The sequence below is a fragment of the Haliotis rubra genome, unplaced genomic scaffold (assembly GCF_003918875.1).
Source record: "Haliotis rubra isolate DU_JTF1 unplaced genomic scaffold, ASM391887v1 Scf520, whole genome shotgun sequence".
NCBI classification, from domain to species: Eukaryota; Metazoa; Mollusca; class Gastropoda; order Lepetellida; family Haliotidae; genus Haliotis; species Haliotis rubra.
In genome coordinates this window covers 380,622-404,558 of record NW_025767214.1, presented here as the reverse complement: position 1 = coordinate 404,558, position 23,937 = coordinate 380,622, and the positions used below count along the sequence as shown (strand labels likewise).

General features: G+C 41.4%; 1 pseudogene; it reads left to right on the top strand.

The window, feature by feature from the left end:
- The first annotated feature begins 1,392 nt into the window (after positions 1-1,392).
- Positions 1,393-23,349, top strand: LOC124252646 (annotated as a pseudogene).
- The last annotated feature ends 588 nt before the right edge of the window (positions 23,350-23,937 follow it).

Below are 23,937 nucleotides of genomic sequence, written 5' to 3'. Positions count from 1 at the left end.
TGTTTGAAATATTCCGACATGTAGGCACAGTGGTATTTTCACGTCCGACTGAACCAGACTGGATACGCTTGACCGCTGACGGACCCTCGATGTGTCTTCACCTACACAATGACACTTTGGCATATCAAGGACAGCAGTAACTGTTGTTGACTATAGGAAAATACCCACGCAGAAGTGTGATCCGCCCTACCATGGACTCTACTAACCACACCTAACATTAATATGCAATGTTTATGGTGCTACGTCATTCACATGGTTGTTTCCATCTCACCCGCTGAATATTCCATTACGCATAAACTATTGGTGAAAAGTGTATATGGTTTTATGCTGTTAATTCAGAAATATCACGGCGGGAGACACCAGAAATGGGCTTCACACATTGTACCCATGTGAGGCATCGAACCCATGCCATCGGCGTGAATGCTTATGTTTTTGGCTAACCCACTCCCTGTACAACTGAAATATGAATGACAATTATCATTGATATGAATAAATAATTGAAAATAACTGTAGACACCTGATGTTTATGTACAGGTACAGATGTCCTGTTTTATCGGTAACCACGTACACGTTTTGCATTCAAAAGTATTCGTTTCCTAATTACTGCTGTTAATTCTCTGCACACATGAGCAGAAATTCTGCTGCTTACAAGTAAATAAGAACCACGTGGTAAATAATCAACATCCCAGGTGTTTGTTTACAAACTGACCTCCACGCACACCTTGTCGGTGTAGGGAGCGTCACCTCACTGAGAGCGGCGAGGAGGAAAACCTACATTGTCGCAAGCTGATATCGCCAGTAGATAAGCTTGCTATCCCCACATATAATACTGATACAAAGGTTTAACAAATTCAGGCTAGGCGTTTGGTCCAGGGTTTGGCATACGTTTGTTGGGAAACTGTTGAAAATAGTGTATTTGTTAACAGCCCTACATGTGGAAAGGTTTATGAGCCTTGCCATAACAGATATTGTCATTTAATATATTTCACTTTTTGTAGATAGCATTCTGTTTAACTGTGTTAAATTGTTGGTGCATACAGGATTCGTTTAACATCATTGAGTACAATTACAGTGTGACGTATGGACATACATGCAACAGTACCAGTGCATTCTTTCGCTGTCAGGTTCACCGTGCCGCTTGAGGTAACCGAGAAAATTTGAATAACGAGTTTTCATATTCTTGAATTCACATGTGATATATAGTTATCCAGTATAAGCTTACAAACTATAGATCTTTGTGAAACCGTCAATTGACCTGCATTTCATATGTTAATATATAAACCAAACCATCCCCTTAAACTGCGCATGTACCACCCTCCCATACATGTCCAGTAGGATCAGGGTGGAGGGGGGGCGTGCGCATTCTTCCGTGAACCAGACCTTGTTATTGGACGGTGAAATCCTTGACTTCGTGTCACGTGACCCAGGTCGATGCTTTTGATTGGATGGAGCCCATTGTATTTTTCGTGACTTTCCTAATTCAGGTTATTTCGGAGGAGAGCGTCAGGTGAATCAGATTTTATTTCGGAATTCTTAACTGGAATTTTCTCGCCGTAAGGAACCATGGGAGAAGAGGTAAGTTGGTGCATCTTTCTCAACTAATAATCACCATTACACTACAGGAGAACGTATTAAAACTTTGTTCGCTCGAGAGAATATTACATATACATCTAAAGATGAAACTGATTGTGTTTATAAATTAATAATGTTATTTAAATATTTCCAATGTTTGTCCTGTCCTGCTCTGCCAAATATATACCAGATCGTTTTGCACCTTATTTGAAAACACACCTCACATTAGACACAACCTGGATCGTGGGGTCGACATGTGAAATCAGCTAGACAATCTTGATATATGTCACGCCAAGTACTCGATAACACTTCACAGGGAATTTAATAAACGTCTGTCAGAGTTATATATTGCCGCACCATAGATATTTTATACAGGACACGTTACGTCACAAGGGTTTTTCAATTAAGGAGGTAAATACAAGAAAGTCGGTACTTAAAGAGCATGGTCTCCCGGGAGAAGGTCTCTTAACCGGTTCGGTGAAGGGTGTGGCGAAACTGCGTCTCTCACCTCGCCAACATTGTGGACGTACCAGGGTCCAGGATGTTTATTGAATGAATTGTTTTCATTGCTATTGTTGTTTTACAATATTTTGTTATTGTTATGATGATGATAATGATGATGATGATGATGATGATGATGATGATGATGATGATGATGATGATGATGATGATGATGATGAAGATAACGCCGACGTAGGGGTAGGGGTGACGAAACTGCGTCTCTCAACTCGGCAACATCGTTGACGTACCAGTGAGGGCCGTGCAGGGTCATGGGTGTTTCCTGAATGCATTGATATCATTGCTATTGTTGTTTTGCAATATTTTTCTTATTGCTATGATGATGATGATGATGATGACGATAATAATGACGACGCAATCACAATGACATTATGATTTGCTCCGAGTATTAGTATTACTACACCCAGTGTATCAGACCGGCCTCCGTGTTGACTAGTGCTGCACCAGGTCCTATCAATCAACACAGAGCTTGACAGGAGCTATCTGTATACTTCAGGTTAAGTTTTACGAGAGGTAGAAGGGTAAGAAGGGCGTGTTTTTTGTTGGTTGGTATTTTATGTACAAAGTAACCCAGTTACACATTCCATTGTCGCACACTGCCATTCTGTAGAGTCCTCTGTTCCGCGGCAACACTGGTAGATGTAATCATGTTACATATCAACTTGTTGCGTGCTGCACCCGCTAGAGTGGTAGATGTAAGCGTGCTGCACCCATCAGAGTGGTAGATGTAAGCGTGCTGCACCCATCAGAGTGGTAGATGTAAGCGTGCTGCACCCGTCAGAGTGGTAGATGTAAGCGTGCTGCACCCGTCAGAGTGGTAGATGTAAGCGTGCTGCACCCGTCAGAGTGGTAGATGTAAGCGTGCTGCACCCGTCAGAGTGGTAGATGTAAGCGTGCTGCACCCGTCAGAGTGGTAGATGTAAGCGTGCTGCACCCGTCAGAGTGGTAGATGTAAGCGTGCTGCATCCGTCAGTTTGGTAGATGTAAGCGTGCTGCACCCGTCAGTGTGGTAGATGTAAGCGTGCTGCATCCGTCAGAGTGGTAGATGTAAGCGTGCTGCATCCGTCAGAGTGGTAACTTGTAAGCGTGCTGCATCCGTCAGTAAGCGTGCTGCATCCGTCAGTGGTAGATGTAAGCGTGGTATATGTAAGCTGCATCCGTCAGGTGGTAGTGGTAAGCGTGCTGCACCCATCAAAGTGGTAGATGTAAGCGTGCTGCATCCGTCAGAGTGGTAGATGTAAGCGTGCTGCAGATGGTAATGTAAGCGTGCGTGCTGCATCCGTCAGAGTGGTAGATGGTAGATGTAAGATGTAAGCGTGCTGCATCCGTCAGAGTGGTAGATGTAAGCGTGCTGCATCCGTCATCAAAGTGATAGATGTAAGCGTGCTGCATCCGTCAAGAGTGGTAGATGTAAGCATGCTGTATATGTAATGTAAGCGTGCTGCATCCGCCAGTGCGCGTGCTGCACCCGTCAGAGTGGTAGATGTAAGCGTGCTGCATCCGTCAGAGTGGTAGATGTAAGCGTGCTGTATATCGTGCTGCATCAGAGTGGTAGATGTAAGCGTACCTTATCCGTCAGAGGGTGGTAGATGTAAGCGTGCTGCATCCGTCAGAGTGGTAGATGTAAGCGTGCTGCATCCGTCAGAGAGTGGTAGATGTAAGCGTGCTGCATCCGTCAGAGTGTACATATCAACTTGTAGATGTAAGCGTGCTGCATCCGTCAGAGTGGTAGATGTAAGCGTGCTGCATCCGTCAGAGAGGTATAACAGTCAAACATGTTTGAGAGGAGAGGTATATGTAAGCGTGCTGCATCCGTCAGAGCGGTAGATGTAAGCATGCTGCATCCATCAGTGTGGTAGATGTAAGCGTGCTGCATCCGCCAGTGTGGTAGATGTACGCGTGTTGCACCCGTCAGAGTGGTAGATGTAAGCGTGCTGCATCCGTCAGAGTGGTAGATGTAAGCGTGCTGCATCCGTCAGAGTGGTAGATGTAAGCGTGCTGCATCTGTCAGTTTGGTAGATGTAAGCGTGCTGCATCTGTCAGAGTGGTAGATGTAAGCGTGCCTTATCCGTCAGGGTGGTAGATGTAGGCGTGTTAGGTATTGGAGTTGGGCGAGGGGATGTAGGCGTGTTAGGTATGGTAGGTGGGCAAGAGGATGTGTTTAATAGACGAAGGATGCATATTGCCACAAGTCTATGTTGACGGCTGGCGACGGTTTAACCATTGTAGCACGACAAGTTCTCCCTCTCGTTTGAATGAACCTCTAAATTCAACATTTAATACTTATGTTGTACGGACAAGGAAGACAAATCACTCAATCTTGTTGTTATTTGCTTTATTTAACGTCGCACGCACAACTAAGGTATTTCGGCGACGGGATCATCACTCAATCTGTTCAGTAGAAGCTTATTGTGCGCAGAGTGACATGTCACACCATAGTTGCCCGGGACAACGCTCCACCACGCTCACACGTACCTTATTATGTAAACGCGTTGTGACGGTGATGTTACAGTGACACAGAGTAGATAGGGGCCTCTCGGTGCAACCCCTGCACACAACGAACACCATTGTATTACATTTACCGAATGTGTCTGACTAAATGGTAGCACTTCAGTATGACTGCTATCGGGAAAATAATGCCTGTTACATGGTTCTTAAGGGAATGATGTATACAATAATACTAACAATTATTACACTTTTTGTCAATGGAACATCCAACCTAGAACAAATCTCCTTGTTGAGTCCTTTTCCAATGACCCGTGAATGTTCAGGTTAGAATGAACCTTCAGTAACCCATGCTTGTCGTAAGAGGCGACTAACGGGATCGGGTGGTCAGGCTCGCTGGCTTGGTTGACACATGTCACCGGTTCCCAATTGCGCAGATCGATGCTCATGCTGTTGATCACTGGATTGTCTGGTCCAGACTCAATTCTTTACAGACCGCCGCCATAGAGCTGGAATATTGCTGAGTGCACTGTAAAACTAAACTCACTCACTCACTCCTTTTCCAAGTAAAGTCAAAGCAACAAATACTTATACTGTGCCCGTCCTTTCCTATTCTGTTGGTGTAATTAGCATTTGCTATGAGACGAATGGACGAACCAGGTGATACTGTTGCACAATAGTATTTCCATCACCCTCACTCATCCCCGCATCGCTTATAATGACCACTATGATGGTCTTATTAACACGGGAGCTCTTTGATAGAATTGTGCACTTATCCACATATTTCATTGTCTTGTGAAAATCTTTAAACAAGGCATTCCACAGTTTTCTGGATCCAGTCAAATATGTCGGACATAATCCTAATGTCGGTGTTGATATTGGTAATGGTGCTGCACTGCTGGAGGATACAGAAATGAAGATCAACCAACTGAAGTGTCATATGAAATCAGTACAAGCTCAGTATTTCAACGGAAGGCGCCATATAGCTGGAATATTGCTGAGTGCGGCATAAAACTAAACTCACTCAACGGAAAGCCTTGAACGACCGCAGCATTGTGTGTATGTGCAGTGTGCGGAACAACCCCGTGAAGTCCTTCGCCTGGATGAGTCCCCAGTCCACCCGTCACCACACCAAGAGTGGAAGGGATCCTCGGTGAAAGAAGGCAAAGTCGGACCAGAGAATTAAGGGATTTTTTCTGCCTTCTTAGGGATTCGGTCTTCTACTCCATTAAACTCGATTGCCATTCTTCAGACGAGAATAATAGAACGCTGTATGTTCAGAAATACATGTATATTGCGTCAGCAGTCACCCGTAATTAGGAATGTACGTTAGCATAGTTAACCGTCTTCCAACGCGTTAGTGCATCAACCGTATGTGTAGGATATAACATGACCCGTGGGCATTATTGAAAAGTAAGCCCGCTTCCCGCGGGAAATGCCCAAGGGCCAAGAGAAGAGAGCTTACTTTTCAATAATGCCCACGGGTCATGTTATATCCAACTTATAAACCGACCGAAGATATACTTAAGATATAATTTTAAAATTTGGTATTTACTGTTGAAATCAATTGGGATGAGACTGGCAGCCGACGCCTCGCAATGCACGTGCTCTGCGCGCACAACCCGTGCCCTGCACGTGCGCTGCCCGCACTACCCGTCTTGCGAGGAACACACGGTTCATACCGACAAACAATCTCATTCTTCACATCGATCTTTCGGAGCCTAGTGGATAAAACCGCCAAGCTAGTAAGCGAAGGGTTGCGAGTTCGAAACCGGGTGTTGGAAATTGTCAATAATGTCAAATTTTAAGATCGCATTCACTGATGGCAAGACAAAGTCGTATCAATCTTCAAAACAAGTAAAAATTCAAAGTCAAGGGCTATTCCTCAGAAAATCCCCGGTCAGAGGGACGATATTAAGATAACTGCCCGGGACAGAGGGGCATTATTTAGATAATTGCCCGAGGAAGCGAGATTGTATCAGATTTGAGGGATATTGCGAGAAAAAGTGTCCCTAAGAACAATAGAGTGACGTCACTGTCGGTTTATAAGTAAATATAACACCAGGTTTGAATCTTTCCTGAAACAGATCTCAGTGGGCGTTAAAAGCAGAATAGGTGTGACGTATATAAATGTATCACTGTTTGTGATAGGGTACGCATGTCCTACCGTAGAACCGGGCACTCAAACACTTTGCATTAAAGAATAATGCCACGGCAGTCATTACAAAGATGCCAGGGATTTACAGGTAAAAGACTGACAGATGGATCTGCAGGATACTAGTATGTTATCAGACATCATACTGATACACAGGTGCATGGCAATACCTGTAGCCCCCACCTCCCTTTTCCCTACCCCGCACCCCCACCAAACCACCACCATACATACAACCATTCAAGGCATACCAAGTCAACTGTGTTCTCACCATACACTTTCAAGGGCTCTTAGCTCTTAGTGTTTGATTCGTTCCTTGTGTTGAGGGCACATTGTCTGATCTACCGTGACTGCCCCTCTGTCCAGGTCCACATTTCACTAGATGAGCACCGATTTGACACTTGGCACTCAAGACACCCACGGATGATTTACTGCTATTTGATCGCGCTGTTGTATTTTCTATGCTACCGACGTTATGCTCGACTGCACGGGAAATCGAAACGATAGCAGCACGCACCCACTGCCCTTGAGCGCTCGCTATCCTATTGTGGCTGGGTTCCCTTGGAATGTACAGCTTCTATTACAAATCGCAACTCATAAAAAAATTCCTTCCCCAAACACATTGTACTGTCAATGTATCCAGTGAGAGAATCACCCTTGTCTCTAGATATTTATCGAATGGGACATCATTAAGAAACATGGCTGCTGATATAATCAACTCACTTAATGAGCAAGATTCTCAGGGCACCGTGACTCCATATTTCACGCAGTAAGAACACATTTGTCAGTAGAAGAATTGAGCGTGTACATATTGAACCTCTAATATAGAGTTACTACTTGTAGTTGATAAGCTTCTAAAGCTGTTCGCTACTGTTTTAGTTTGGATGCAGCTTACCTATAGCTTTCCCCTTTCAACAGTCAACCATGTCACTGCATACCAACTATAGCTTCCACAGTCTACCTGTCACTGCTTACCATAACACAGTATATCAATCATAGCTAACTATAGGAGCTCACCCTCTCGCAGTCTACCCAGCCACAGCCTTCCCCACCGCTGCATCCTTCACTACCTTAGTCTACCTTTTCAGAGTCCACCTATCACATCCTACCCTTTAACAGTCCACCTACCACATCCTACCCTCTTAACAGTCCACCTACCACATCCTACCCTTTAAAAGTACACCTACCTACCACATCCTACCCTCTCACTTTACAGCTTCAACAGCCTAACCTAACCAACAGGTTTGACGTAGGGAACCTCATAAAAACCTTCTTCTCTTCACCGAGCAATGGGGGACAATGCTGACGGGAAGGCGCCGCGAAGATCTAAAGCAGCGCATTAATCCGTCACAAAATGTACAATACGGTTGCTTTCTTAGAAGCACATTTGATATTATGGCTGCCGTCTCACTTCAGAGGTAATCAAACAGTGTAGTGAGGTCAAACGCCGGCCAAAACAAGTTTTACTTGACAAACTCCCAACAAAGCCTAAAGAAAACAGGATCTTAAATGGTATCCAATGACGTATGAGTTCAGTGAACAAGCGTGAGATAACAGGTCAACCAAACACCAAATCTTCTGTTATTTTTGTAGTTACCGCAAATCTGTTCCAGATCAATGTTTCGTCTTTAGTGACAAGGTCTATCGTGGGATCTTGAGTCGAGCGGAACACGCATGTAAGGCAGCACTTATTGAAGTACTGGAGCACGTCATGTGACACCTATAACACTCAGAACCATTAGTGCGTTACTTATCATGGCTAGTATAATGTCAAGGCCAAGCTTGCCTTTCAGTATGTTTGTACAGACTTACATTCGCTGTATTCATGTGTATTGTATATGATATTCATATGAATAACTCATGATCCATGTAGATTAACATTCAGATAAAATTGCTGTATATATAAGTTGATTTTATGGTCAATGCAAAGAGACATTTTTATTCTGATTTGGCCACAACGAAATGTGAAAGACACCCAAACACAATCCCTGGTTGTGTCATAGCTGTAAACACCATCCCTGGTTGTGTCATCGCTATAAACACATCCCTGGTTGTGTCATCGCTATAAACACCATCCCTGCAACCATTACCCTGGTTGTGTCATCGCTATAAACACCATCCCTGCAACCATTACTCCAGGCTGTGACGACACTGACCCCACTCTACACCAACGCTGCCGCGGCTAGCTCGCAACATACACTACAACGACGTCACTGTAACGACCTATACAAAAGTTATGAATCTCCCGTGGCTCATGCCGTCATTACTATTGTGAGTGTTAAACACTGATGGAATGCTTCATCCACACAACACAATTGATGAACGCATTCTGCCAATCACCAGACACGTAAACAGACATTCTGATAAAAACGCCATTGCGTCTGTGCACGTCATGGCGCTCAATACAATATATTTCAGCGATAGCTTCAATATGCCGCAGCGACGGTTGACGGTATTCACAGCGCGTGACAGTCACATTTGTATGAATGTCGTGACATTAACTGTATACAAATACCTCGTTACGTCATCCAAGCATACACAGATACATAGCTCGTGTTTTGGTGTTGTTTTTTTATTATTAAATAACCTGTTTATCTCCTTCAGTTCATATTTACATGGTGGCCAACTTGTTTTTCATGTTTTAGAATTTTCGGGCTGGTATAGCTTGTCACCACAATATACATATATACGCCTGGGTATATACACCTTTATGTAACTGTGGGTATATACACTTTATGTAAGTGTGGGTATATACACTTTATGTAACTGTGGGTATATACACTTTATGTAACTGTGGGTATATACTCCTTTATGTAACTGTGGGTATATACACAATCACTATATGTACTCCTTTATGTAACTGTGGGTATATACTCCTTTATGTAACTGTGGTATATACACCTTTATGTAACTGTGGGTATATATAACACTTTTATGTAACTGTGGGTATATACACCTTTATGTAACTGTATACATCTTTATGTAACTGTGGTATATACACCTTTAACTGTGGATATACTTTATGTAACTGTGGATATATACACCTTTATGTAACTGTGGGTATATACACTTTTATGTAACTGTGGGTATATACACCTTTATGTAACTGTGGGTATATACATGTAACTGTGGATATATACACCTTTATGTAACTGTGGATATATACTCTTTATGTAACTGTGGGTATATACACCTTTATGTAACTGTGGATATATACACTTTATGTAACTGTGGGTATATACACCTTTTATGTAACTGTGGGTATATACACTTTATGTAACTGTGGGTATATACACCTTTATGTAACTGTGGGTATATACACTTTATGTAACTGTGGGTATATATACATTTATGTAACTGTGGGTATATACACTTTTATGTAACTGTGGGTATATACACTTTTATGTAACTGTGGGTATATACACATTTATGTAACTGTGGGTATATACACCTTTATGTAACTGTGGGTATATACACCTTTATGTAACTGTGGGTATATACACATTTATGTAACTGTGGATATATACACATTTATGTAACTGTGGATATATAACTTGGGTATGTAACTTTTATGTGGGTATATACACTTTATGTAACTGTGGGTATATACACATTTATGTAACTGTGGGTATATACACTTTATGTAACTGTGGGTATATACACCATTTATGTAACTGTGGGTATATACACTTTATGTAACTGTTGGTATATACACCTTTCTGTGGGTATATAGACTTTATGTGTGGGTATATACACACCTTTATGTAACTGTGGATATATACACTTTATGTAACTGTGGGTATATACACCTTTATGTAACTGTGGGTATATACACATTTATGTAACTGTGGGTATATACACATTTATGTAACTGTGGGTATATACACCTTTATGTTACTGTGGGTATATACACTTTATGTAACTGTGGGTATATATACCTTTATGTAACTGTGGGTATATACACTTTATGTAACTGTGGGTATATACACATTTATGTAACTGTGGGTATATACACATTTATGTAATTGTGGGTAGATACACATTTATGGAACTGTGGATATATACTCCTATATGTAACTGTGGATATATACACATTTATGTAACTGTGGGTATATACTCCTTAATGTAACTGTGGGTATATACACATTTATGTAACTGTGGGTATATACACATTTATGTAACTGTGGGTATATACATCCTTTATGTAACTGTGGGTATATACACCTTTATGTAACTGTGGGTATATACACATTTATGTAACTGTGGGTATATACATATGTAACACATTTATGTAACTGTGGATATATACACTTTTATGTAACTGTGGGTATATACACATTATGTAACTGTGGGTATATACTCATTTATGTAACTGTGGGTATATACACTTTATGTAACTGGATATATACTACTTTATGTAGCTGTGGGTATATACACCTTTACATAGCTGTGGGTATATACACCTTTACATAGCTGTGGGTATCTACACCTTTATGTAGCTGTGGGTATATACACTTTATGTAACTGGATATATACTACTTTACGTAGCTGTGGGTATCTACACCTATATAATCACCGTCAAATAGTACTAATACCCTGTGTTCTCCAAAAGGCGAGGTCAAATTTGGACATGTCCTCGACATACCTAGAAAATCAACAACCGAAAATTAAATACGACCACATGCTAGGCCTTCCTATTTTAGTATCTGCATTGTGACTGTGTGTCATTAAATCCGTGATCTCAGAAAGTTTCTACGCCAAACTAGCTTAACCGGAGCCGTGTAAGAGCCTGTCCATTATTATTTTAAATCACATGGCTTGCCTTGTGATTGCTTATTACCGAACATAAAAAGAAATCACATCCGACCGAAACTATTCACTGGTATTATCCCTGTTTTCAATTGTTCTCTTGCCGCCATTACTCCTTTCTCAGAACCTGTTTGAGAAACATGTACAGAAGAAACAAACGCATGGACCTTAAATTACGTAGGAATTTGACCTTATGACCCCGTGACCTTCACGCCATGTTATCAAGGACATTGAAAACCCGAGTCCAACCGGTTCTACATTGTGATTGAAGTTTGAAGTGTCACGACATGATTGCTGATTTTTCTGATAAGGTCTTATGGGGGACAATGTCCTACCGATGTGGTAACCTGTTGACAGCTTGTCGGAGTCGCTAGTCTTTTCCGGGTAGATGGGTTCATTCAAGTCAGCATAGATTATCATTACTCGATGGAAGAAGCATTCGGGTATGCTCGACATATTCCATTATCACATAAATACATCTGGAAGGAATGGTGTAATAATTGCAGGATATTACTTGAAACCAGACTACATTTAGAAAAGTGGTGCAAACTAACGACTGATTTTCACACAGCTTTTCCGATCGCTACTAACAAACAGGTGCACCATTTGAAAGCAAACAACATACATGGCTGCAGCCACGGAGTTTGTGCGATGTAATAGTCACATAAACTAGTGAAACTAGTATATCCAGCTATGGGAGAATGAAAGGCTCTGTGAATTCAGTGCAGGTGTTCCTACAGAAAAGAAAACCCTAAATGGCCTTCTACTGCATAGGAAGCGTGTTTAAACAGATGCATTCAATAGTAACCGGTCACAGACTCCCACAGAAAAACAGCGAGACATATTACCACATTAATACACCACACATAACTTAGGGAGAAGACACGTTTATGCACCGTTTATTAGGATGTAATTGCAATTTTTTTAGCCAGTATATTGAGATTTTCCTAGCAGCTACATTATCAATCCTTAGATGACGCCCATTTCTGGTGTCCCCCGCCGTGATATTGCTGGAATATTGCTAAAAGCGGCGTAAAATCATATCCACTCACTCACTCCTAAGTTAGACTAAACTGTCGACAAGATGCACTTTAGTTATAGTCCACTACGTATTTATGGACAATATCTACAAAACATGAATTCACACTAACCTAATGCTCTGTAACACTGACGATATTCTATACCATAGGACAGGAAAAATATGATATGCAACATTCCTTGTGAAACCTTCATTTCATCATACCCTGAACTCGATGTCATGTGTCCTTAACGTGTGTCTTCATCTCACAGGTGGAGGAGCGAGGGACATGGGGGGGCAAGTTCGAGTTCATGCTGTCCTGTGTGGGCTACGCTGTGGGACTGGGCAATGTCTGGAGGTTCCCCTACCTCTGTTACAGAAATGGAGGAGGTCAGTATGCAAATAGACATTTGACTACGAGTCATTATACGATAATTAGCATATTTTAGCTCTTTAGAAAAACCTTAGAGGTAGGAATATCGCGACTTTAGCAAGTGAGCAACTCTCTTGGGATTAAAAGAAATGCGCATTGTTGTTTCTCTAAAATGAAGAAGGAAACTTACATGGATATTAACTTATGAAATCTTTGTAAATACGTTTTAATGCCTTAATTGCCCCTTCGACAGTTTTTAGGTCTCATGTTTCCACGTTTCTTTCTAAATAAATAAATGAATGAATGATGAATGGATGAATGAATGAATGAATGAATGAATGAATGAATGAATGAATGAATGAATGAATGAATGAATGAATGAATGAATGAATGAATGAATGAATGAATGAAAAGATAAATAAATGAATTAATAAATAAATAAAAATGAACAACGACAATATAAACAGCACATCGCAGGTGTCATGCTTGTTGTTTGGCTGGTGGTTCAGCTGGAGGTACTATACAGACGTATCTGTCTGATACATCACGTGTGTGTTGCAACAGGGTCACGTTCCTCTGTAGTGTTTATTGGTACTTCGAGTAACTTATCCATTTCAAATTTTGTTTACAGCCACGTTTCTTATCCCGTACGTCATCATGTTGGTGGTGGCTGGTCTGCCGTTATTTTTCATGGAGCTGGCCGTCGGTCAGTTCGCCTCTGAGGGGCCGATCACAGTGTGGAAGGTCAGCCCTGCATTCCATGGTAAGTAGGGAACAATTACCAAACACTACTGTCGAATACCGTTGTGTCGAAGTTGATGAGGCCGTGCCATCCAAGGTTCGACATAACCGAAATATTATGAATAAAGAATAAAAAAGAGCATAAGAAGGAACCAAGTCTTTACTTCGACACAACCGGAAGTTCGACACATCATAGTTCGACACAACGGTGTTGGACTGCATAAGCGCATGTGGTAATAGAAGCATCTCTGGCCCGTTCAACAAATAACCTCATAAATTCCAGGTATCGGGTTTGCCATGGTGACAATCAGCGGCATGGTGTCCATCTACTACAACGTCATCATCATGTACGCCATCTACTACATGTTTGCCAGCTTCGTCAACCTGGACAGCACAGTTCCATGGGAGAACTGTGGCAACATGTGGAACACCAACTCCTGCAGGACTGAACCCTACCCAAGCCTGGATGGCATGGACGAGGACAACAAGACAATGACGCTGTTCAGTAAGTGTGAATATACATACTGTCATTAGGTCGAAGCATAAACATGTTTGAATATTTGTTATAGTCTGATTATGAAGGGAGTTTCTAACCCCATATTTGCCATAAACTATGCTGGATTTGCCACTCGCGTGGAACACAGATCCAAGCAGCGCTTAACCTAGGTTCTGGAGCGTTAAAGTTCATAACCCGGAAAGAGGTTTTATTCCCTATGGACATATACCATTTTAATTTACTCTGTAATCTCCGTCTTGCAGAGGAACTGTACAATAAGACATGTGTCAAAGACCTCCTCCCAACATCTCTGAGGCATACAGCTACACCTTCAACAACATCACGCAACTGAATTCCACCATGATACAGGACAAGAACATCACCAACGACTGCAAGATCACCTACACCACAGCCAGCGAGGAGTACTGGGAGTAGGTAGTCCATAGGATCGTACCGGCAACTCAGTTTGAGTCTCCTATTCTTCATTTTACAGTTGATACCCGTGACGACCCGGGTTAGAATTGGTCTTTAGTAACCCATGCTTGTCGTAAGAGGCGACTAACGGGATCGGGTGGTCAGGCTCGCTGACTACGTTGACACATGTCATCGTATCCCAATTGCGTAAATCGATGCTCATGCTGTTGATCACTCGATTGTCTGGTCCAGACACGATTATTTACAGACCGCCGCCGTATAGCTGGAATATTGCTGAGTGCAGCGTAAAACTAAACTCACTCACTCACCCATTTTACTGTCGAGAGATTGAGTAATCAGCTTAGGCACACGAGAGAATATGGCTAATAAAGGTTGTATTTCACACCTCCGAGACTTATGTCCTAAAGTGATCGATTCATTGGACATCGACTAGTTTGTTGAACACCAGGGGTTGATACCCCACGAAGGTCACCATTGGTTTCCCCGCAGCTGTAATGGCTCATCTAACGAATACATAAATACATGACACAGTGTATGGATAACGATTTCTTTTGATTCTTTATCATGACGGATCGGAGCTAATTATTGCTCCTTAATCTGGTGAAGATCATCAATAAGCTCTGAAACATCGTGATTAAGAATAAGAAGATTTTATCCTTAAAACGTGTCATGTATTCAAGTTCGTCCAACATTCTTCTAAACGCCTTTCTCTAAAACTCCTTTCGGATTCCAAACATGCTGCATGAACAATAATTGAAACACCATTTAACCTCACAGTAACACATTGGTACATAATGGGTACTGATATAGCTTTTTACATTATGGCCATGTTTGCCCATCATCCAGAAAGGTAAACAACAGATGGTAAGATCAGACACTCTGTAAGTGATTACCTTCAAGCAGTAACACAGCGGATGTTCTCCCATTCCTGATATACGTCTCACGTTGTTCAATGGTTTTTATACTGATGTTCCAGCGATATAACGACAGGGGATACAAAAAGTGAGTGAGCGCGTTTAGTATTACGCCGCTCTTAGCAATATTCCAGCAATATCCAGCGAGGGACACGAGAAAAGGGCTTCGCACATTGTACCCATGTGGGGAATCGAACCCGGTTCTTCAGTTTTATGAGCAAACGCCTGAACCACTAGGCTACCCCATTGCCCCTGGATACAAGAAAGGTGTTCATCATAATGCTCCTATGAGGAATCAAACCCAGACCGTGACAAGTGTTGACCACGAGTTACCCTTAAGCACAATCCTACATTAAGCACAATCCTACATTAAGCACAATCCTAACTGATTTATTTGAATTGTAGGCGCTACGTGCTTCGTATCCATGAATCTGACGGGCTCGATGACCTGGGAGGCTTCAGCTTGAAGAACACCATCTGCCTCTTGTTTGCCTGGATCCTCATCTTCTTCTGTCTGATGAAGGGAGTTAAGTCTTCCGGCAAGGTACACCGTCACTGATGTTAGACCAGTCTGTCACTGATACACTATCCGATAGTTGCATCCAGTGGCGAGATACGTATTTCCAGCTAAACCACCATCATCACACCGGCGATGTGCTGCATATTTATTTATTTATTTTATTTATTTATTTATTTATTTATTTATTTATTTATTTATTTATTTATTTATTTATTTATTTATTTATTTATTTATTTATTTATTTATTTATTTATTTATTTATTTATTTATTTATTTATTTATTTATTTATTTGTTTGTTTGTTTGTTTGTTTGTTTGTTTGATTATGAGTACCGTGATATTGTATTGCAGAGTACATTAATATCCATTCAAGCTAGATTGCTATATTCTGAGTTGATTCTCTCAAACGGTTCATGCAGTTTATTCCTCCCATGGTCATATATAAAGACATGAAGACAGACAAGTTGGTATATACATTCATTGTAGCAGCATAAGTACTTTGTTCTTTAACTGATTTAATAACGGCGTTAATGTACAATGTCTTTACAACGCGTCGAGACGAGGACATGCTGTATAGAAAGTACATTGTTGTGTTTTCATCATCACCATTGTGGCTCTATAGCTGATACCGGTTGTGAGATTATTCATGATCATGCTCCGAGAAAACGCTCCTTCTTCATACGTATGTGCAAATTCCGCCTGCAAAAAACTTAGCAAATAACCCATCAAATCCTCCTCCAGGTCGTGTACTTCACCGCCACCTTCCCCTACATCATCCTGGTAGTCCTGCTGATCCGAGGCCTGACTCTAGAGGGATACGAGAAGGGCATTACCTTCTACATGACCCCACAGGTCCACAGGCTGACTGAGGCTAAGGTAAGGAGACTTATATCGTGTTACTGTGGAACGCCATGAAGGGTTTAGCATTGGCTTTACTTGCTTATAGTTACGTCTCGGAAGGAGACGAATTGGGCCTGAATAGTTTTGCATCTTTTGTGGACTTAGGTAACAAAGAAACAACAATTTGACGCATCTGCTAGGGTGGGACAAGTTAACCCTTCAGCAATCCATTCCCACAATATTCAACAGTATTTACTCTTTGTGAAAGAACACGGATGTTGTGCTTGATCTTATCTGAACATCATTTTGTGCTTGGGGCATGAATAGCTTGCATTTATATGTATAGTGAGATAAACCACAAAGAACATGATATATATCGCTATAAACATCGATGCCAGGTCACATTTAGATGTCATTTCAGGAGATTGGAATATCGGCGTGGATATTTTCGTCGTAAATTGTACCATAAACAATTTCCCTCGTCGTGTATTTCTCGAATACATATTCACATCACATCCTTTTATATAGATCATTTCAAAATGTTACACACCATACCTATTTGTCCAGGTATGGGGAGACGCAGCCACCCAGATCTTCTACTCCCTGGGAGCTGGATTCGGTGGGCTCTTGACCATGGCCAGTTACAACAAGTTCAAAAACAACTGTGAACGGTAAGTTCATTCTGGTGACGCAACAATCTGCTTTAAGAACCACGACATACATTCTACATGGTGTAAGCCACCCTGGCTGAGTGGGTTAGATGGCTGACTTTGTGTGCTGGCGATTAGGTGCCTGATCTATAACAAGTGTTACATATTCTACTCAGTGGTTATAAAACGAAAAGAAAGTTAAATATATCCCGTACAGCAAAATGATCATCAAACTTAATCATATTTACAAGTTATACTATTCAAACCTAGTTAGTTAGATTCATCAAATGTCTTATGTTCATGATTCATCCATGACGTCACTTGGATGGTGTTTCCTGGAGTACAATACTTCAGGGGTTCCAGAGGTCAATCGACAGTTGACATACATGACGTAAACGAGTTAGCATGCATAAGCATTGGTCAATCACGTTCAACTGGGGTTTTAGCTTGGTCAACACGGCTTCACCAGCTCGTCCAGTATTTTGAGATAGAACGCAAGCACTGTGATTATGTAGTGGACAATTATTGACTTATAACTCTTCTTTCAGAGATGCTCTCATCGTCGCCATCATCAACTGTGGCACCAGTGTGTTCGCGGGCTTCGCCATCTTCTCCCTCCTGGGTTTCATGGCTCACACCACCAACCAGGATGTGGAGAATGTGGTCGATCAAGGTACGTTTTCCATATTAGCACCTTAAGAAGGTTATGACTTGAAGTCAGTAATGAATGTTTGGTGTGTGCGCTTTCATAGCTGTCAGATCTTTCACAAATCTGAATTCCTGACCATTCTGGAGTACTAGGTACTGTAATGATTTTAAGCCTTTAAATGCATCGTTCCTCGTGATGAGCCAGAATGCACACATTCTAACACCAACCAGACCAACCATATGTTTGCGCTTTAACCCAGCATTAATAATGGGGTTTCCATGTTTCAGGTCCTGGTCTTGCTTTCATTGCCTACCCAGAAGGCATTGCTAAACTTCCGGTCTCACCACTGTGGGCCTTCCTGTTCTTCTTCATGCTGCTGACCCTTGGTTTGGACAGTCAGGTAGGTCACATCGCCAACAGAAGCCTTCGTCCAAAATGAATGGAAGAGAATAATCGACCCTTGTCCAGCGCAGTATTTACGAGTATTTCAGCAATGTTAAGGCTTGACTGGGAGAACATACTGAAACAATGCAGGCATTGGCGGTTGAAACTAATTATCACCACCACAGTGCTGGCACACCGAAAAACATAATCACGTCTAACCGGGATTCGAACCTGTAAGAAACGAAACCCTGAACATCGGATCGCGACGGCTTAGGCTAGAAATATCGCGTCTTCCTGACAGAAGAAACATAAGCAAGGGACAAAAATATATCTAAAGATGGCTGGTCCTGGAAAATTAATGCATTCAGTGAGAGTGGGAGGGAGTGAGTTTAGTTTTACACCGCACTCAGCAATATTCCAGCTATATGGCGGCGGGCTGTAAATAATCGATCTGGACCAGACAATCCAGTGATCAACAGCATGAGCATCGATCTGCGCAATTGGGAACCGATGACATGTGTCAACCAAGTCAGCGAGCCTGACCACCCGATCCCGTTAGTCGCCTCTTATGACAAGCATAGTCGCCTTTTGTGGCAAGCATGGGTTGCTGAAGACCTATTCTACCCCGGATTAATGCATTCAGATGCACAATGATAAATATTCATAAGCGTAAAAACACCCAAAGATATGTAGAGGACTTCTTTTCATTTTTTTCAACAGGAATAGGTGTCAAGTAATATTTTCACTTTCTACTACAGTTTGCTATGATGGAGACCTTGATCAGCGGCATCAGTGACGTCTTCCCACGTGTCCTGAGGAAACACAAGACTCCTTTCACCGCCTTCTGCTGTTTTATCGGTTTCCTGCTTGGCCTGCCTCAAGTCACAAAGGTGGGAGAAATACAAACATTCGGTTGCCTTTCTTGAAATATGTAACACCCTCCAGTATGTGACCTTCACTGTAGCGTTTAGCGTCCCAGTGTTTCTACTAAAATTACAGTGGTGATACCAAGAATGGTTTTGAGAATGATTTTGAGAGTGCGACCTTTCACAGATTATAACAATCTGTCGGTATTATTTTAATGTGACAACATCCAGTTCGTAGTTGCTGCTAAGTGATTTTGTTATAATTCTGTGATTCTGCTTCTGCAACTATTTCGTATTTTGAGTTTAAGACATTTTCAAGCATGACTTTAGATCAGAACGTAACTGAAATCCTTGAACATTTCCTCCAGGGCGGTATCTACATGCTGACACTGATGGACTGGTACTGTGGCAGCTACAACCTGATGCTGGTGGCTCTGACAGAGATCATCTGCCTCATGTATGTCTATCGTAAGTATAACGAGAGGATTTAATATTGTCACGTCTGGTAACAAAATGTCTAACAGTCTGTTTCCACTATCCGATGCAGCTTGGTTCAATGCATGTTGTAACTGACTGTTTCGCTACCATTTAAGCTTATTAGCTTGGTTCAATGCATATTGTGACTGACTGTTTCGCTCCCCTTTAAGCTTATTAGCTTGGTTCAATGCATATTGTAACTGACTGTTTCGCTACCATTTAAGCTTATTAGCTTGGTTCAATGCATATTGTAACTGACTGTTTCGCTACCATTTAAGCTTATGCAGCTTAAACCATTACCAAGTAAGCTTGACAATGCATATTGTGTAACTGACTGTTTCGCTACCATTATTAGCTTGGTTCAATGCATATTGTAACTGACTGTTTCGCTACCATTTTAAGCTTATTAGCTTGGTTCAATGCATATTGTAACTGACTGTTTTAAGCTACCATTTAAACTGCTGTTTCGCCACCATTTAAGCTTAACCGTTCATTATTGTACCATTTCAATGCATATTGCAACTGTGACTGACTGTTTCGCTACCATTTAAGCTTATTAGCTTGGTTCAATGCATATTGTAACTGACTGTTTCGCTACCATTTAAGCTTATTAGCTTGGTTCAATGCATATTGTAACTGACTGTTTCGCTACCATTTAAGCTTATTAGCTTAGTTCAATGGGTATTGTAACTGACTGTTTCTTTAACCATTAAGCTATGTAGGTTGGTTCAAAGGATATTCCATCTGACTGTTTCGCTACCCTTCAGGATTTAGTAGGTTGTTCAATGCATATTCTGACTGGTTATCATTTAAGCTTTGGCGGGATGGATGTGGCCACAGACCCAGGGTAAACGAACTATCGTCCCGTTCCTGGAGGACATCAAGATGATGATTGGTCACAAGCCCAACCCCTACTGGGTCATCAACTGGGTCTTCCTGACCCCCATCGTCATCATTGTAAGTCCTAGTATGCCATAATTTTAGTCATAATTTTAGATCTTAATATTTTGCTTTATACACAAGGCAGGATGCCACTCTGAATGGATAACCTTGTCAGGCTCTTTCAACAAGCCTAAACATTACTGACATAATTTTACTTAATTGACGAATGGCTCCAATGCATGAAATGTATTAATAGCTAAATCTTCAAATCAAATTATTTTATTTCAGTTCATCGTGATCGTGTCAGCGACCCAGTACGCCCCCGCCAACTACGGCGACTACATCTACCCCCCATGGGCTGAGGGAATTGGCTGGTGCATGGTTGTCGCCCCCCTGGCTATGATCCTCCTCGTCATGCTTGTACAAGTTTGCAGACTCGGACCGGTGAGTTAACAGTAAAGTTAAACAGATTAAAGGTAGTGCAGTCACAAAGTTGATATTAGTACCTAATACGTTTCTTGGTCATGCCGAATTGTGAATATTTATACCATAATGATGGCCATTTTAAAAGTGTAGCAGTTAGTGACATCTCTCATCAACAAAATGTATCAAGTTCCATCAGAGGCAGTGAAGAGGTGATCGATGCTGCAAAGATAAAAAGTTATCTTATAAATCTCAAATGTCTCTGTGAAACCATCGTTAATGTTCGACCCTGAAGGTGAGGATGGGAGGATAAATGTTTTGATGCGTGATTAATTTCGTACAATATACCATCACTTTATAGCGACCCCCTGTGTATAGGTCACACTCGCTGACTTGGTTGACTCATGTCATCGTATCCCAGTTTCGTAGATTGATGCTCATACTGTTGATCACTTGATTGTCTGGTCCAGACTCGATTATTCACAGACCGCCGCCATATAGCTGGAATATTGATGACCACTACATAAAAACAACACACAAGCCTTAGGTCAAATACATAATGCACAGATTTAGAGAAATATATTGTTTCCCAACAGCTATGCTTTTCGATAAAGGCCTTATTGTCAAAGGCAAGGTCAAGTCATTGAAGAAACTCGTGGCATTGACATTATTTACCGAAAGTGATACGTTGTGCTATCCTATACTGTGAACTTTACTGGATTTCCACATATCGGTACTCGCTGGCACCGGTCATGCTTGGTGACTTGGTTGACCAAAAATGGCAGTGCCCCAACGACGTGGATTATTGCTCATGATACTGATCACTGGATTGTCTGGTCCACACTCAGTTGTTTATAGGAAGTCCTCCTTTGGCATTAGCTTTTCTAATCAACAAACACTTTTGGGTCAGTCACGGGTCCGTATTGTAGATCTTGAAACACCCGGTGTGGAGACAAATCTTCAATGGTCCATAGAATGGTCATCATTTTTTGCCTGCTACGTCTCATGGAATCTGTTTCACATATAAGCTAGACTGGTTACTATCTGGCCTTTAGGATTGCCATACAAAGTCTGAGTAGTCTGAGCATGGTGTTACGCCGCTTTTAGCAATATTCCAGCAACATCACGGCGGGGGACACCAGGAATGAGCTTCACATATTGTACCCACATGGGGAATAAAACCCGGGCATTTGGCGTGACGAACGGACGCCTTGACCACAGGGTCCACCACCCCTCATTCAAATGAAGGTAATAAACATATTGATTTCCGTTTCAGAGAAAGGCCTTCAGCCCAACAAGAAGCTGGGGACCTGCCAACCCCGAAGACCGGACAGGGAAATATGCTGCCGTCTCTGGAACTGTTAATGTTGGGTTTTCAAACGAAAAGGGAACCCCCTACATCGTCAACAGCATGGACAGCGAGAAAGGAAACCCCCCTCCCTACACCAACGGAGGAAATGCTAACTCTGCATACTACGATGAGAGACTGTAACCTTGACGTGTGTAGAACACATACAGAAGTCCCTGAACATGAGATAACCCTTTTGTTGACAAGATCTGGACCTATGTCGTGCTTGTGTCGATGGACTGATTTCGGCAAAAGCCCGTGTAACGTGTTACACCAGGTCATTCGTGTAAATATCATACGTGACTGTGTTTTGGAATTTAATTACTTTTCATTTAAATATTCCATGTTCAATAGAATAATGTTTATATTCGTGATTTAGATTTGTACATCCTCTAAAGTGGGTTCTGAAATGTAGAATTTCTTGTTGTACGTTAAGAAATATAGTTACAGTAACTAACATCGTAGAAGTGTGCAAATCTATTTCTATTAATCTGAGGGTTAGTATAGTTACAAGAACATTCCATCGCTGTAGAATGTCTGAGGTATGTCCTCATACACCTGCAGTGAACATTGTATTGATGTAGTATGTCTGAGGTATGTCCTCATACACCTTCACAGAACATTGTATTGCAGATGCAACGTTATATAATCCCATGTTAACGACCAGAAATTATATTTCAAGCAAACTGCTAATCTGAACTGATGTCATGTTAACTTGTACATACACAGACTTCATTGTTTACAAAGTTTTATATCATTTTTATGTATGAATCTCACTGTCTTTGGCAATATATATTTTTTAATAAAAGGTTTTCATATATAAAATCTTGAGAAATACAGTTTGTTATGTTTATGCTTTACGTGTTTAACCAACTCTGAACACATTTCGTTCGTCCAAGTTCATACCAATTGCGCATACCCAGTGGAATGCTGGTAACACTTAACAGTTGTCAACACTTTTATTTTTAAAAATCGACGGTTTTAATTTATACATGTTGTATGTGTCTGTCGTCCACAGCTAACGAATTGCGTCCCTCAGTACATGCCAGGATCAGCTGATTGTGAGATTACAAAACCTCATTCCGTAGCCATTGTTTCACTTTCACCACACAGTCACATGACTTAAAACCTGTCTCAGTCGACATAAAACCAAATCCACTCACTCACACATGGCACTCATAGGCCTTGACCTTCCAAAAACATTGTTCAAAGCCGTATTAGACATAATAAAATAAACGGTTATAACGAAGAGAACATGTTTTTGTTCTCTTGATCCGCTTGCAAGTGGACAAAAAGATCAGTTCGTTATATTCCTGAACTATACATAGATAAATAAAAACAGAATGCCTTTTTCTTTTTATAAATAGATATATATATATATATATATATATATATATATATATATATATATATATATATATATAT